We start from the raw sequence: 14,989 nt of genomic DNA, 5'->3' as shown, positions 1-14,989 counted from the left end.
AGAAACTACAAAGCATCAGTGTTTGATTATCATTGAGAGCTTATATTGCCAGACTGAGTAAAAACTGGTAAATGTAAGCAGTTCATATTTTACCTTTACCTTATTATTGATTTTCTCCTAGCCTATAATGAAATAGGGCTTTTGCCTATGAAGTTAGTGATTAGAAATAAGTTTTCATCCTCATGAATAATTTTCATACTTTTCTTAATACAGCACCAAACTAGGCCATTTACAGAATATTTTTGAGTTGTTTTCCAGGTTGCTTTTTAATTTAATTTTCCTTGTTAGACTTACATATTCAAATCTATGTTATATATTTGTGTTATATACGGATTTCAAGCATAAATTAATTACATGCCCCGGGAAGGAGTGATTGTTAAGAAGAAAATACTGTTGTGTAAAATATAAACTAATATTTATAGTAATTCCTTGCCAATTACTTTTAAAAGCACATTGAAAGACTCATTTATAGACTTATTTTTGGTTGCACCTATTTAAACAACTGACATAATTTAGCTGGCAGGAGAGAAATATTAGTTGTGTTTTCGCAAAATTTTGTTTTTAGATCACACTGGGAATGAGAATTTTATTGTTAAGAGAATTTTCATTTTCTGAAATATTTCCCCTTTTAGGTCACACCAGAGGACCAAGTTCATAAAAAGAAAGAAGTAATTGACATAGAGTCCTTTTCTGTATCAACCAAGTATATGTAAAATAGATAGTCTTAAAGAAATGTAAGTCTGATATATCCATTTAGAGAGGTATTTACTTAATGAAGAAATGGCATACTGAGTTCCTCTATTGAGACAGAATACCAAGTTCATTATTGAGTTTCTATGCCACATTCTTGGTTACCCAGTTATCTATTCCCAACTGACTGTATTAGTGGAAGAAAGTACCCCATTTATAAAAGGAGTGTGATCTCATCTGTCCTGGCAGGGGGGGCCGTCTAAGCGTAAGAAGTGGTGGGGTAGAAGGTATCTTAATGGAACAGGCTTCCTGGCTTCCCTTTCTTTTCCTAGGGTAGGTGCAGCTCTCTTAAGGTAGTTCTTACACTCCCTCTTGCCTTTTTCTGCCTTCATTCTTTAAGTTACCTTGCTTGGGCTGTTGCTGATATGCATCAAATACTTATGCTTAGTTTTCAAACATGAACCAGCTGCCTGTACAATTCATCGGGTGTTTGAAACCTGGGGTGAAAGATCCGGGAGAGTCTGGTGGGTCGACACTAAGGGCCTTTGCTTCTTGCATTGGTGCTTCCTCTAGGTCCTTCAGCTCTTCAGTTTTCCTGGAGGTGATGGAGTCACATTTTTTTCTTGTGAAGAGGAGCCCAGAAACCCTGGGTGTCCAGTGAGAGTAGGCTGTGGGCAAGATGCTGTGGATAAAGAAAAATATCTCTAAAACAGCAATAATTAATCTTTCTTTTCTCTATTTCTATTTTGAAAATTATTTTTCTTTGACTTTGGAAGTTCTTTTTCAGATAAACTTCTGAAAAATTATGCATATCTCCAAAGACAGATGGATCTGACAAAAGATATATCCAAGAAGGAATGTATTACGTCATGAGGAGTTTGCTAAATGTTCATGAATACACATTGGCATTTGGAAACTATTAGCACTACCTACTAATGCAATGACATGAATCCAAGTCGAAAAAAAATATTGCTTCTTGATTGGATTATATTTTCCATTTAAAAAAAGACTGTTTTTAGAAAAGTTTGCACTTCCCTAAGACATTTTTTTCCCTGTGTTATATATAGGATGGATCTGATTGCTTAATCTTGCTGAGAATTGAATTATTTCTAGTTGACCTTTTCAAAAGAGTTGCTTTCCCACCTTGAACATGTTTTAAAGAGAGCGGAGCAAAACAAATGAAATAAACATCCACCCTTCCCCAAGAAATAAAACATATCACAAAGGAGTTAAATGTTTTCGATTGGTGTCATTCCCTCCTTTTGTGGAGAAAGACATTATTCACTGGTGGAAGAGGAGCTTCAAGACAATCAGTTATTCCATCTTAATTATTTAAGGTCAATCAGTGATATTATTTCCCATTATATTGATCACCAGCCAAAACTGTTTTCCCTTGATTTCTGATTTCAAGAAGCAGATCATCTTAGTGAACTAGTCTGGTTGTCAGTAGGATGGATCATGCTTAGGTTATGAAATATTTCTAAGCCTTTCTCTATGTAAAATGAAAATAATGGCAGGTGTTCTGGTAGTTGATGGGATTGGTGAATATTAGAACAACAAAGAGGAAGAGCTCAGGAGAGGATAGTGGAATCTATAATTTGTATTGTGCTCTACCACCATAAACAATATTATGATAGCTACTCATTGCACTAGGGCTGGTGTCTTTTATTTCTAATAACATATTCCCAGTAATGAGGAGTACTTTTTTTTTTTTTTTTTGGTACTGGGGACTAAACCCAGGAACACTTAACCATTCAGCCACAAACCCAGCCCTTTTTTGTATTTTATTTAGATTCAGGGTCTCACTGAGTTGCTTAAGGCCTTGCTAAATTGCTGAGGCTTTGAACTTGTGATCCTTCTGCCTCAGCCTCCCAAGCTGCTGGGATTATGGGCAGGTGCCACTGCACCTGGCATGAGGCATACTTTTAAAGCAAAGCAAGTCTTCATTGTTTGATCTTAAAATGTTATGAAGGCCTTTAGAGTCTCAGTCCTTATCTGTCCATTGCTTGAGTATTAAAAATACCAGTAGCTTTACTGTGGTAAGTAAATGTGGTATCATATGTGCAAACACATTTAGTTAATTTCCCAGTGCCTTATGAGTGTCACTTGTTGCAACTATTATTCTAATAAAAATATAATTTGTCAGTTTAAAAATGGTAAACATCAGATACAATTTTTTACTGGTTTGATTAAATTTCCAAGCTGTCTACTTCCCTCAAACAGGGTGAGTTTTTTGGCTAGGCTTGTGTCATAATTTTCCTTCCATGTAGATAAAGCCCTAAGTCAACAGTTAGATAAGCATTCCTTTGCAGCCTGTGCTTAGCTGTTATTGTCAAGTTTTATGGGACAATGTTTCCTCATAGGAGAAAGTGAGTTAGAAAACAGAATGACAGATATTTTTTTATTCCTATCTTGACTCTATTAAATTTCATTAATAGAATAATCATGTAGGTTTTAAGTTAATTCTTTTCCTGGGTCTTTTCATCCTAGGAATAAAATGGAATGGTCAAAAATGACTTTCTAAACAATTTAGAAAGTCAGCAGTTTTTGAGTTCCTAAATTCTAGCTGGTTCTTCTTTGGAAAATCATTCAAAGTTTGTAGCTGGCCACAGCTGTGTCCTATATTTTAGCTCACTGTTGTCATGAGTTTGATGACCTCCTGTCAGGGGTATTGGTTCAGCTGAAGCAGTTACCCATGTCACCTGTAGAATCACTTTTTAAAAACATGAAATTATAGAGGAAGTATGCAACCATTGTCCTGGCTTTCTCATACCTTTGGAAAATCTAAAAGAGCACCTCATCAGTAATTAAAAATTATAGGAAGTGAGTGCTTTTTAAACTCCCTAATAGCACTTTATTCATTCAGCAAAAATCAGGAGTTAGGAGCTAGACACACAAAGATGAATAGGACAAGATTTTCTCAAGGATCTTACAGCCTAGCAGGTATTTATTTCATGTTTTCAGAATTTTCTCAGGGTAATTCTGGAAGAGAAAGGATTAACTTTGGGATTACTGTTCTTCCCCTCAAAATATTTACAAGTATATTATTATATATTATAGTATATGATATTGTTATATGTATTATGATAATAATGATACTGAAGGAATGAGTGACCTGTAGTATATACATGAAAATATGGGGTAGAAATATATAAATTCTCTCATAAAATTGTAGAGTCTCTCACCTTATGTAGTCCAGTCACCATATTTTGTAGACAAATGGTGGCTTCAAGATATTACTAGTTTGTTATTTTATTTTTGTAGAATTAAGAAAGGCATCTGGAGTACAGTAGCCTCTTGTTTATCTGTAGTTTCAATTTCTATGGTTTTGGCTTCTGGAAGATTCCAGAAATAAACACTTCATAAGTTTTAAAGTGCACATACTCTGAGCAGTGTGATAAAATCTCTTGCTGTCTTGCTTCAACCTGCCCCAGATGTGAACCATCTGTTTGTCCAGTGTATCGACACTGTATACACTATCTGTCCATCAATCACTTAGTAGCCTTCTTTGATATCAGATTGGCTGTCATAGTATTCCAGTGCTTTATTTCAGTAACCCTAATTTTACTTAATAATCGTCCCAAATCAGAATACTAGTGATGTTGGCAATATGACAAAAAGAAACTATTGAAGTACTTCCTTTAAATGAAAAGGTAAAAGTTCTCTAAGAATAAAAGATAGCATGGGGAAGTTGCTAAGGAAGAACAAATCTATCTATGAAAATGTAAAGAAAGAAAAATAAATTTGTGCTAGACTTGTTATTATATCTGAAACAGCAAAAGTTTTGACCATAAAGTATGATAAGTGCTTAGTAAGATGGAAAACATGTTAAATCTTTGTATGTATGTATAGGGTTTGTTACTGTATTTGGTTTTGAGGGTCTTGGAACATATCCCCCTTGGATAAGGTGAACCACTGTACCTAAGACTAGAATCCAGACCTCTGCCCTCATTTTAGGATATTTCTTATATACTACAAATATATTCTATTTAAGATTGCTTAAACAAAATTGATAAGTTTGTGTGTATTTTGCAGCTAAGACTATCATCATGATATTTAATAGAAGATATGTGAATAAGATCTAAGATGTACAATGATGACCTAAAAATCTAACCTAGACAGGAAAGGAATAAAATTTTACCATTCTAGAAAACCTATTTTCAGTTATTTAGATCTCTGGATTAGTTTCTGTACATTAGTTTTGGCAATGTTAGTGGCCATAACCTATAAAATCTTGGCTTAACCTGGGAGTTTCTCCCTCAACTAATGAAAATACCTACCATGGGTGTTCTTGATGGGCAGATTCCTCTCATTTATTCAAGTGATGTTCTTGTGGTGCACTCTCCTTGTCCTGTCATGGCCAGTTTCCAGGTGTTAGTATTTTGGCAAAGGAGAAAACACATAGAAGATTGCTTACTTTTTGTTGGCCAGGACTTGATTACCTGACCCTGCCTAGTGGAAGGGAGGCTAGGAATATTGTCCTACTTGTGCCTGGGAAGAACAGCAAGTTGGTTGGATTGTTGTCTTAGTTTGGGCTGCCATAACAGTGCCAAAGACTGGGTCGATTAAACACAATTGAAATATATTTTATTATTATTATTATTATTATTATTATTATTTTTTTTTTTTTTTGGTGGTGCGAGAGCCCACACCTAAGGCCCTAAGCATGCTAGCTAAGCACTCTACAATGAGCTACAACCTCAGCCTCCAGAAATTTATTTTTCATAGTTCTGGAAGCTGGAAGTCTGAGACCAGGGTGCCAGGGGTTGGGTTTTGGTAAGGGTCACCTTCTGGGTTGCAGAGGCTGACTTCTCATTGTATTTTCACATGGTGGAAAAGAGTGAGCTAGCTTTCTGGCCTCTGGTAAAGGCACTAATCTCACTTTCTGGGACTCCACTTTGATGACCTAATTATTTCTCAAAGTCCCCATCTCAAAACACCATTACATTAGGGATTAGATTTTAGTATATGAATTTGGGGGAGTTGTAAACATTCAGTCCATCCAGTGGTCAACTAACCAATTTTTGCCATACCTTTCTTTCTTTTTTCCTTTCATTCCCCACCTTCATTCTTTAGTATGTTTATCGTTCCTTGTAACCAATAAGTTAAATCTAAAAAAATATAATATTTACTATATACGAAAATTACAAATATTCAGGAATACGATTTAACTTTTAACTTCTTAATCCATATGTTAAAAAGTTTTCCAAGACTATTAAAATATAAAGGAATATTATGATTACAGAGATTGATATGATTTAATATTGATGTCCTGTGGTGAAAAGTGGTCCTGAGATGTTTTTTTTTTTTTTTTTCTCTGCAGCTTGCCCATGCACTTCTTTGTGAGATTCTTTTCAATCTCTAGCTTTGTGGTTTTAGAGAAGGGTGAAGAAAATGAAAAACTAGAAACAATAATGAAATGACTGATTGAAATTGAGCCATTCCACACAGTTCCTTGAGTGTTTTATAAATGTTGTGTGGATTTTTATTGGAGAGGACTGTTATAAATAAAGTAAGTGCACGGTTTTGGAAGAACTTTCTTTTTCTTTTTTTTCTGCTTTTTATTAGTACATTATAATCACACATAACAGTGGAATTTATTGCTATGCATTTGTACACGCACACAATGTAACAGTATAATTTGGTCAATCTCATTCCCCAGTTTTGTCTTCTTTCCAGCCCTCCCATCCCCTTCCTCTACTCTACTGATCTCCCTCCTGTTTTCATGAGACCACCCCCGCCCCCAATCTCTTCTCCCTTGTTTCTCGGTAGCTTCTGCATATGAGAGAAAACTTATGACTCTTGACTTTGAGTTTGGCTTATTTTGCTCTCAAGTTCTATCCATTCTGCAAAGGACATGGTTTTAGCCTTCTTTATGGCAAAATAAAACTCCATTGTGTATACACACCACATTTTATTTATCCATCCATCTGTTGATGGACACCTAGGCTGGCAAGGAACCTTTTTTTGTATGAAGTTGAGCCAATGGTGGAATAAATCTAAGTTTGGTTCATAGGCACTCTATTGCCTAGGAGCTAATATTTTCTGTACTCTGAACTTCCAGGGATTAATTAAAACATTCATTTCACAAATACAAAAGAGCACAGACACCTACTCAATGAACAAAAACATTTTTTCAAATTATTGCTATTTAAAAATCCCTTATAAACTTTAAATTTTCTTTGAATAAAACATCATAAACTTATTTTAGTCCTTTACCATGGATATATTAGGTTAAATATTTTTGTTGGGTGTTAAGCCAATCATAACCTCAGCTATTTTAACAACCAAATTGCTTCCATATAAGCCAAATTTACAACCAAGCTGTTTAAGAAATAAAGACAACAAATAAAAATTCATTTCAGCCTTCATATTCTGACCTAAAAAATAGAAGAACTAATTCATTTCATATCCTCACATTTATCTGATTGAACTAGAAGTGCCTGAAGAGAATTTTCCCATAACTTCATATACTTGTTTATTTTCCTGGCTCATTCCAAGAACATTTTTAAACGCAGCATTGAAAAAGAATAAAATCTCAGTCTAACATTCAAACAAAAAGCCTTTTTTTGAAAAAAAAATTTTGGTGAAACTGAACAAAAATAGTAGACACAGTTTTTACCCCGAGGTACAGAAAAACACTGACATGCCTTCATCTTTAAATTCTTAAGATCATATTGTGTTTAGAAGAGAGCTTAAATGTGTGTTATCATCTTTCTAGTCTTTGAACTAGGAAGTCCACATGTGGATTTAGGGAATGCCTTATCACAGTGTAGTTATTAAGTCTATTGCCTGGGTTTAGATCCTAGCTCTACTGCTGAGTTGGCTTTGTTGCTCTTGGCAAATTATTTAATCTCCATGTACCTCTGTTTTCTTATCAGAAAGATGGAATAATAATAGTAGCTACCTGGTTGGATTGTTGTGGAGATTAAGTAAATTAATATACACAAAACAGCTGGAATGATTTAGAAGTGATTTATAAAGGCTTCTTGTCCGATTGCTAGTATCTGAGGAATTGGCTATTTCACAGAATGTATTTTCAACTGCAGTTCATTCAGGCAGTTTCTAAACTTCTGGGTGTAGCAAATTTTTGTGGATCTTTTCAAATGGATCCTCCATGTCTAGGCTTCTTCTGCCTTAAAGAGGTTAAATAGAAATCTTTCCTTTGGTGAGTCAGTCACTGTTAATGGAACTTTGAGTTGGTGGCATTGACAGGGTGATACTGAGACGATTATGGTGATATTAAGGGGTTCAGGCAGAGTGTTTTGCATTTACACCAATTGGCCAGGACTACTCTGCAATTTCAGCCTGCTGGCTATGTTCTCGAGGATTTTTGTCTTCATGATACTGGCCTATGCTAAAAACCATGCTTTAAAATTTCTGCTTCTATGTTGCTTTACTCTTTAAGCAAGAAAATAGCCTCATTTCTAAAATCTGGGTATAAAATGAGAGAGTAGGCATTCACTAAGAGTCTGTTTTCCCCTAAGAGCAAATGAGTACACAAGTGCATTTTTTTCTTCTGAATAAGGGTTATGTTTTAGAGTTGGAGTGGGCAATGGGTGATGGTGGGCGGGGGTTTGGAAAACTGCCTGTGGGCCAAATATGTTACTTTTTAAATAAAGTTTTATTGGAATGCCACTCTCAATTTTTTACATTTTGTCTGTGGCTGCTTTTACACTGTGAAAGCAGAGTTGAGCAGCTGCCACAGAATTCCTATGGCCTAGGAGGATAAAAGTATTTAGTCTGTGGCCCTTTATAGGAAAAGTTTGCCAAACCCAGACCTACAGCTTTAAAACTGGACTGAGTCCGAAATAAATGGATCCTGCTATATTATTTATCTCAGCTAATCTATCTATTAAATTATCTTGAACACTGCATCCCTTAAATATATTTTGGATAAACAAGAATTTGCTATAGCAGTAGCCCATGTTGGAGAAAGAACAAACAGCCCACAACAGCAAATTTGGAACACTAGGAGGAGGTGAAAATGTGATTGTCAAGCAAAGTTGTGTGGGAATCTTCATTTTTAGTATTTGTAACTCTATTGTTATCAGTACATAATATGTTGTAAAATTATGTATCTCTTGATTGCTTTCTGTGTAATGTTGTTCTAGAAATGTTACCAGTTGGTAGCCTGATTTTTTTCCCACTCGACTGTTCAAAGTAAATGTAAATGCCTCTGTTGACTTTTTTCTTACTTATCTCTGTTCTTTTCCCTCTCATATATATATTTCTGTTCCTTATCTTTTCCATTAAAGCTCCCCCACCAACATTGTATTATTCAGGAACACAGTGTCCAGAAAAGAATGCTGAACTTGGGTTAGAATTCTGAGTCAGTCACTTTACAAAAGAGAAACCTCAGGGAGGATGCTTTGCCATCCCTTTGCCTGTAAAAGGGAGGTAAAAATCCAGGCTTTTCCTAACTACACACGGGGGAGCACATGACAACCACCCATATGAGAAGACTCTCTAAGCGCCTGTCATTACTTGCATCTTTGGTGATGTTCTTGATGTAGCTCACTTTTTTTAATAACTTTATTTTATTTATTAATTTTTTATGTGGTGTTGGAGATCGAACTCAGTGCCTCACACATGGTAGGCAAGCACTCTACCACTGAGCCACAACCCCAGCCCTAGCCCATTTATTTTTTCCTCATACAAAACTGTCTATGTTTATGGAACAGAGCATAAAACAGATTTTGCATGAACTAAAATTGTCAACTGTGCTGGTCCAAGACCATGAGCTGGGTGGGAAGCCTCTTTAAGCAGCATATGTACTCCTCAGTTCTCGGCTTTGCTAGTCACTTCTCTCATGTGGGACTTTATGCTTTGGTGCACAGCTCCTGGGAAATAAGCAGAGAAAAAGGAAAGAAGGATAACCTTGGGGGGCAGGGGGTGGAGGCAGGCAGAGTAGGACTTATGCTGGCACAAAAGATGGAACAGAAGCAAATTATTACTGGTTTATTTTAGATACAGTTCTTTAAGCAAATTTAGCATGTAAACAGGAAAGTTATTAAATTTTTTAAGGATAAAAGAAGAAATAGTTTCCTTTAATAAAAAAGACTGTCATGCTGCAGAAATGAGAAGTCCCCTGTAATGAAGCTGGAGTGGAATTACTAAAAGATGAAGAAAACATGTGTGGTTCCATTTTTTTTTACTTTTTTGGAGCCCGCAAAGAAAAGCAATGGTTTACTCAATGGAAGACATTTATACTTGTGAAAGATTACACCACTTTTATAATTTAAGCAGATGCTAATAGTTAAGCTTGGACTTGCAATCACACTGAACATATTTCCTCATAATCTTATTGTTCTTAAATGATTTTTGAAATACTAACTAGAATATACAGTCCTCTTTTGCGTAGGTAATTTGTCATTTTAATTCTTTGGCCTTTTAGAAAATAATACCTTAAAATTGCGATCTTTAATTTGAATTGAGGGAGATATTTCAACCTCCTTTTAAAAAAATCTCCTAGTTATTCATTATTTTTATTAGTTTCCTAGTCTGCTGAGGTGTTCTACTTATCTAAGACGGGCTATGATTATTTTAGTTGGAAGTCTAGGGTGGCTTTGATTGGGAAACTCAATACTTATTCATATATTTCTCATCCTTCCTGCAGGCCAGTCCAGGCCTGTTCTCATGATGGTGTCCAGGGTCTTCGAATGGGCAAGTCCAATCATATAAAATCCTAGGTGGCAGCACACATGTGTTTTTTTCAAGTTTCTGTTTGTGTCACATTTGCTAACACCCCACTGGCCAAAGCAGGTCATGGTGAAGTTCAGAGTAACAGTGGAGGAATACAAAGTTATGAGAGAATGGTGTGTATACAAGAAGGTCGCAAATTGGGATCTATGAAAAGTCATTTCACTCTTTTCCCCATGTTGACCATCTCCCTTTTGGCAATAAAATTGTTCTTTAGCACTTCTACAGACCAGAGAAATAAAACTAAACTCTCTCTTCTCAGTATTGACTTAAAAGGTTGGTGAAGGAGTAAGTTGTTATTAAATGAAAATCTTAATGTTTACCTCCATGCCCTGGCTACCTCCCCACTTTTTAAACCGAATTAAATGCTACAAGTTCTTGAATAATGAGGGTGGTTTCTTTTTCACCCCTATCCATGTCCATCCCTGAATTATATTCTGTCTCTAATCAGTTTTTATATTTGAGGACCAATATTCCAGCAGCAGTTGGTGGGTGAGTCTGAGTTTTTAGTTTTATATTTATATTCTTGCTTTTTTTCTTTCCTCTTCCAAAACTCCAGGTTTGCCTTTCTTATTTGTCCACTCTATATGTCCTGGAAAAACCTCAAAGGGGCATGATTCAAAGAAAACTCATTATCTGTCCTTTGCCCATTCACTCAATCCTTCAATCAACAAATGTTTGTTGAGTGACTTCCACACTATTCACATGAAACAAACACATGAATGTGTAATTTAAATGTTTGGTAGTGGTATGGAGAAAGTAAAGCCAGGGAAGCAGAAATGGAGTGACAGCGGAAGTGCTTTTTAATTGGGTGTGCAGGGAAGGACTCTGAAGTGAGGGAGTGAGCTATGACCATCTGGGCAAAGTGTGCTGCAAGCAGAGGGATTAGCAGATGCCATGGCTGCCTGAGTGGCATTCAACACTGCTGCAACCATACTTTCAGTGGGGAAAAAGGTAGGAAATGAGGTGGGGAAGACAGACAGGGGTCAGATCATGCAGGGCTGTTGTAGACCATGGTAAAATCTTTGCATTTATTCCAAGCGTAGTGGCAATCTGTTGATGCATTTGGGGCAGTGCAGAGACATGACCTGATTTCTGGCTGACTATGAACAGGGTGCAGGGAGGCAGGCATAGAGGGTGGGAGACCATGATGGTTGTGTTGGAGAAGATGCTTGAGGGGCTGTGTTAGAGAGCAGCAGTGGAGGCTGTAAGAGGAGGGCAGACCCTGGAGCACTCCAACATGTCTTTCATTTAAATAAACCAAATTTAGATATTGCCATCAGCTCTGAAAAGCTGAACATATGGAGCAGTGTTTCCCAAAGCGGACCCAGTGTACTTCTGGTGACATCTGAATTAATTTAGGTGCTATGTCACATGAATGGATTTTTAACTTTTAATAGTTACTTATGATTTTATTGTGCAGTAGGAAACATAAAACCTGTGGCATTACAGTTATTACCTTATTTATCTATAATCAATAAAGCATTGATTATAGGGCAGAATTGAATGTGGAAGTATCAAAAATTGTAAAGGGTGTGTCTGAATGACTAGATTTAAGACTTGTTGATGTGTTATTCTTCAGGTTAAGTTCAGAAGGACAGTAATAATAACTTAGGTGATTTTAGGGTAACCTTGAATAACCATTAGAAATTACCAATTACTGGTTATTTACTGAGTTGAAGCTCTATATTAGGCACTTCATGGATGATATTTCATTCAATTACTGTAGCCCTATGAGATGTGGGTGGTAAGATTTTAGTATTTTCTCTTAAAAGGTGAGAAAAGTAAAGTTCATAGAGAAAAAATAACTTGTTCTAAGAAGTCTCTGAGTTTCATATATTACAAGATAACAGAAGTAATGTATAGTTCTGGCAAATCCTCTGCACCAGGGACTTAGTCTGTTTTGTACACACTAATGTGTCCTCAGAACTAGAATAGTTTCTGGTATTTGATAGACATTACTTAGTACTTGCTGCATGTGTGAATGGAAAAAAATAGATCTTTCATTTAAGTCCTACTCAAGAATGGTGAATGTTCATTTTCCTCACAATAGGATAAGTTTTGGAAAGTAATCACCTGAAGATTTACAGAAAATCCATACTTGGGGACCCTAGAGTGACTTGCTGTCCCTAAATGCAGGCTTCCCAATGTCTAGAACTTAGCCTTGTACCTTTCTCCTGATTCTTCCTTAAGATCTTACCCTTTCTTCTGGCTACAATTATGTGTTCAACTCATAAATCTCAGTGTTGGATCCTAAACACTGGTTGCAAAATAAATAAACCCACTAACACTCTTGGAGGCACTTGAGGGCAACTTAATCTTAGGCAAGTGACTAAACCTCAGACCTCAGTTTCCATCAGTATTAGGAAAAGATTAAAGAACAATCTGAGCCCTGATCTGACAAAACCCCGTGTGCACTAGAGGGAGAGGGACATCATGCTTGAGGACCTGAAAGCAAATGGAATAGAATTTCCAATCCTCTGGAGCCCTTATGTTTTGCTTTCTACTTAGAACTTTCTAAGGAGTTTTTTTTTTTTTTTTTTTTTTTTTTAGAAGACTCCTTTTGGTAAATTTCTCTGACTGGTTTAATTTTAATTTTTTTCCTTTAAATTAGAGGCTGGAGGTATAGCTCAGTGATTCTGAGTTCAATCCCTAGAACCCTGCCTTCCAACAACTAAATTAAAAGGCAAACTTAGAAACAAAGCCATTCAAGCAAAACCATTAGACTTCTGGGGTGAGGCTCTAACATGCAATAAGAGAAGCTTCACATACTGGTGGAGCACATTGTGCCAGATGTGAGGCAGGCAGGGCAAGGCAGACTGAACACACCGAAGCAACTCCCAGAAAGAGGCAGGAACTTCCTAAGGAAACATTATTCTAGGATAAAGGAACCTGGAGAGAATGTTCCTCCTCTCTGCCTTCCCTGCAGAGGTAGGAGCTGTGGGAAGGTGGGGAACATGCCTAACTCCACATAGTCTTTTCTTGTGGAAAGTGCTGCCATCTTCTCTTTGACCTGTTGCTATCTGCTGTCCCAGATCTCTGATCAGCACTGGTGGCACGAATTGTTTGAATTATAAAATATATAATTTCTGCAGAATTTATGTAAGAGGAGGCAAGAATTTAAGGATAATATTACCAACCTCTACAAACTTTTAATCTGGTGGATAGAAGATACACAAAACAATTTCCCATACAAGCCTGAATGGAAATAAGCATTATGGTCTGTATCCTCCATCTGGCAAATTTATATGTTGAAACTTAATCCCAGTGTGGTGGTGTTAGAATGGAGCCTTGGGAGGTGATGAGGTTGTGAGGAATCTTCCCTTGTGAATTAGTGCTCTAATAAAAGTGGCTTTCAGGAGCCTGGTAGCCCTTATTGCCCTTCCTTCATGTGAAGATTCATAGAAGGCCCCTTTTACAAGGAATTAAGCCCTTACTGGACACTGAGTCTACAAGTGCCTTCATCTTGCACAGACTTCCAGCCTCCAGAACTGCAAGCAATAAACTTTGTTAATTAATTGCCCACTCCAAGGTATTTTGTTGTAGCAGCTCAAATAGTCTCAGACAGTAATTTAAATACAGAAGTCATTACTTTTTTTTTTTTTTGGTCAGGGTAGAACCTAGGAAAGCATTGGGAATAAATAGGATTCAAATTAGACCTTGACAGAAAAATGTGACTTTGATGTTTATGTTTAGGAAGAAAGGGGTTCTGGTATAGGTAATAGAAATAACCTATTTGAAGGTGTGGAAGCAGGAGAATGCTGGAGTGAGGTCAAGTGCCTGGTAAACCGAACAATGGGGAGGAAAGCACCATGCATGTTGCATGGGGAAGGGTGTCATAAAATTGGAAGGGAAGGGTGGAAGAGGAGCTTGTGGATTACCTTGCATTGCTGCCTGTTCTGCATGGTGAGCATAAAATTGGAATGGAAGGGGTGGGCAAGAAGCTTATGGGTTATGTTCCATGCTTCCTGTGCAACATAGACTTTATTGGGTCTGCATGGTGAGGCTTTGAGACTTGGTGAAGAGCTCTGGGAAAGTGGAATGGCAGGAGAGGGCATGGTGAGGTTTCTGTGTACTGGAGGCAGCAAGGAGAGTGGCTACCTTTTTCTTTTTTTAAAAAAATAAGATTATTTTGAAATGATTTTCATTTAGGAAAAAGTTACAAGAAAGTATTAAAGAACTTTGGTGTATTCTTTAGCTAGACTTAGCAATTGTGAACATAGGCTGAATTGTTAAACAGGCTAAAATTGAAGTAGGGCAGTGGAAATAAGACCACCTTTTCAGAGACAATGCAATAAGATTGAACAATCATGGTTCTTAAGGGCAAGAGAGGAAATATAACTGATAATGAGTTTGCAGTTTATAGCATTGGTGTTGAGCAACATGCATGTTGGGAGAGAGAGTTCAAGTGCAAGGTGCTCTTACATTCTGGATTTTTCATTTAAAAACAATAATTGGATTTTTAAAATGCTTTAAAATGCAGAAAGGAGAATAATTAGATGCACTTTAGTGTGATGGTGAAGAGTACAAACTGGTGCTAGACTGCCTTGGTTGGGATGAGGCTTTGCCATTTATTAGCTCTGTGACCTGGAAAAAT

General features: G+C 36.7%; 1 long non-coding RNA gene across 2 annotated transcripts in view; it reads left to right on the top strand.

Moving 5' to 3' along the window:
* LOC131424628 (uncharacterized) overlaps window positions 1-14,989 on the top strand; it is a 559,968-nt gene that overhangs the window by 89,575 nt on the left and 455,404 nt on the right. The gene's annotated exons all lie outside the window — the stretch shown is intronic.

This window comes from Marmota monax, unplaced genomic scaffold, assembly GCF_021218885.2.
Source record: "Marmota monax isolate L192 unplaced genomic scaffold, Marmota_monax_Labrador192_F-V1.1 WCK01_AAM20220418_F8-fsc00037, whole genome shotgun sequence".
Lineage (NCBI taxonomy): Eukaryota > Metazoa > Chordata > Mammalia > Rodentia > Sciuridae > Marmota > Marmota monax.
This window is presented reverse-complemented; position numbering and strand designations above follow the sequence as displayed.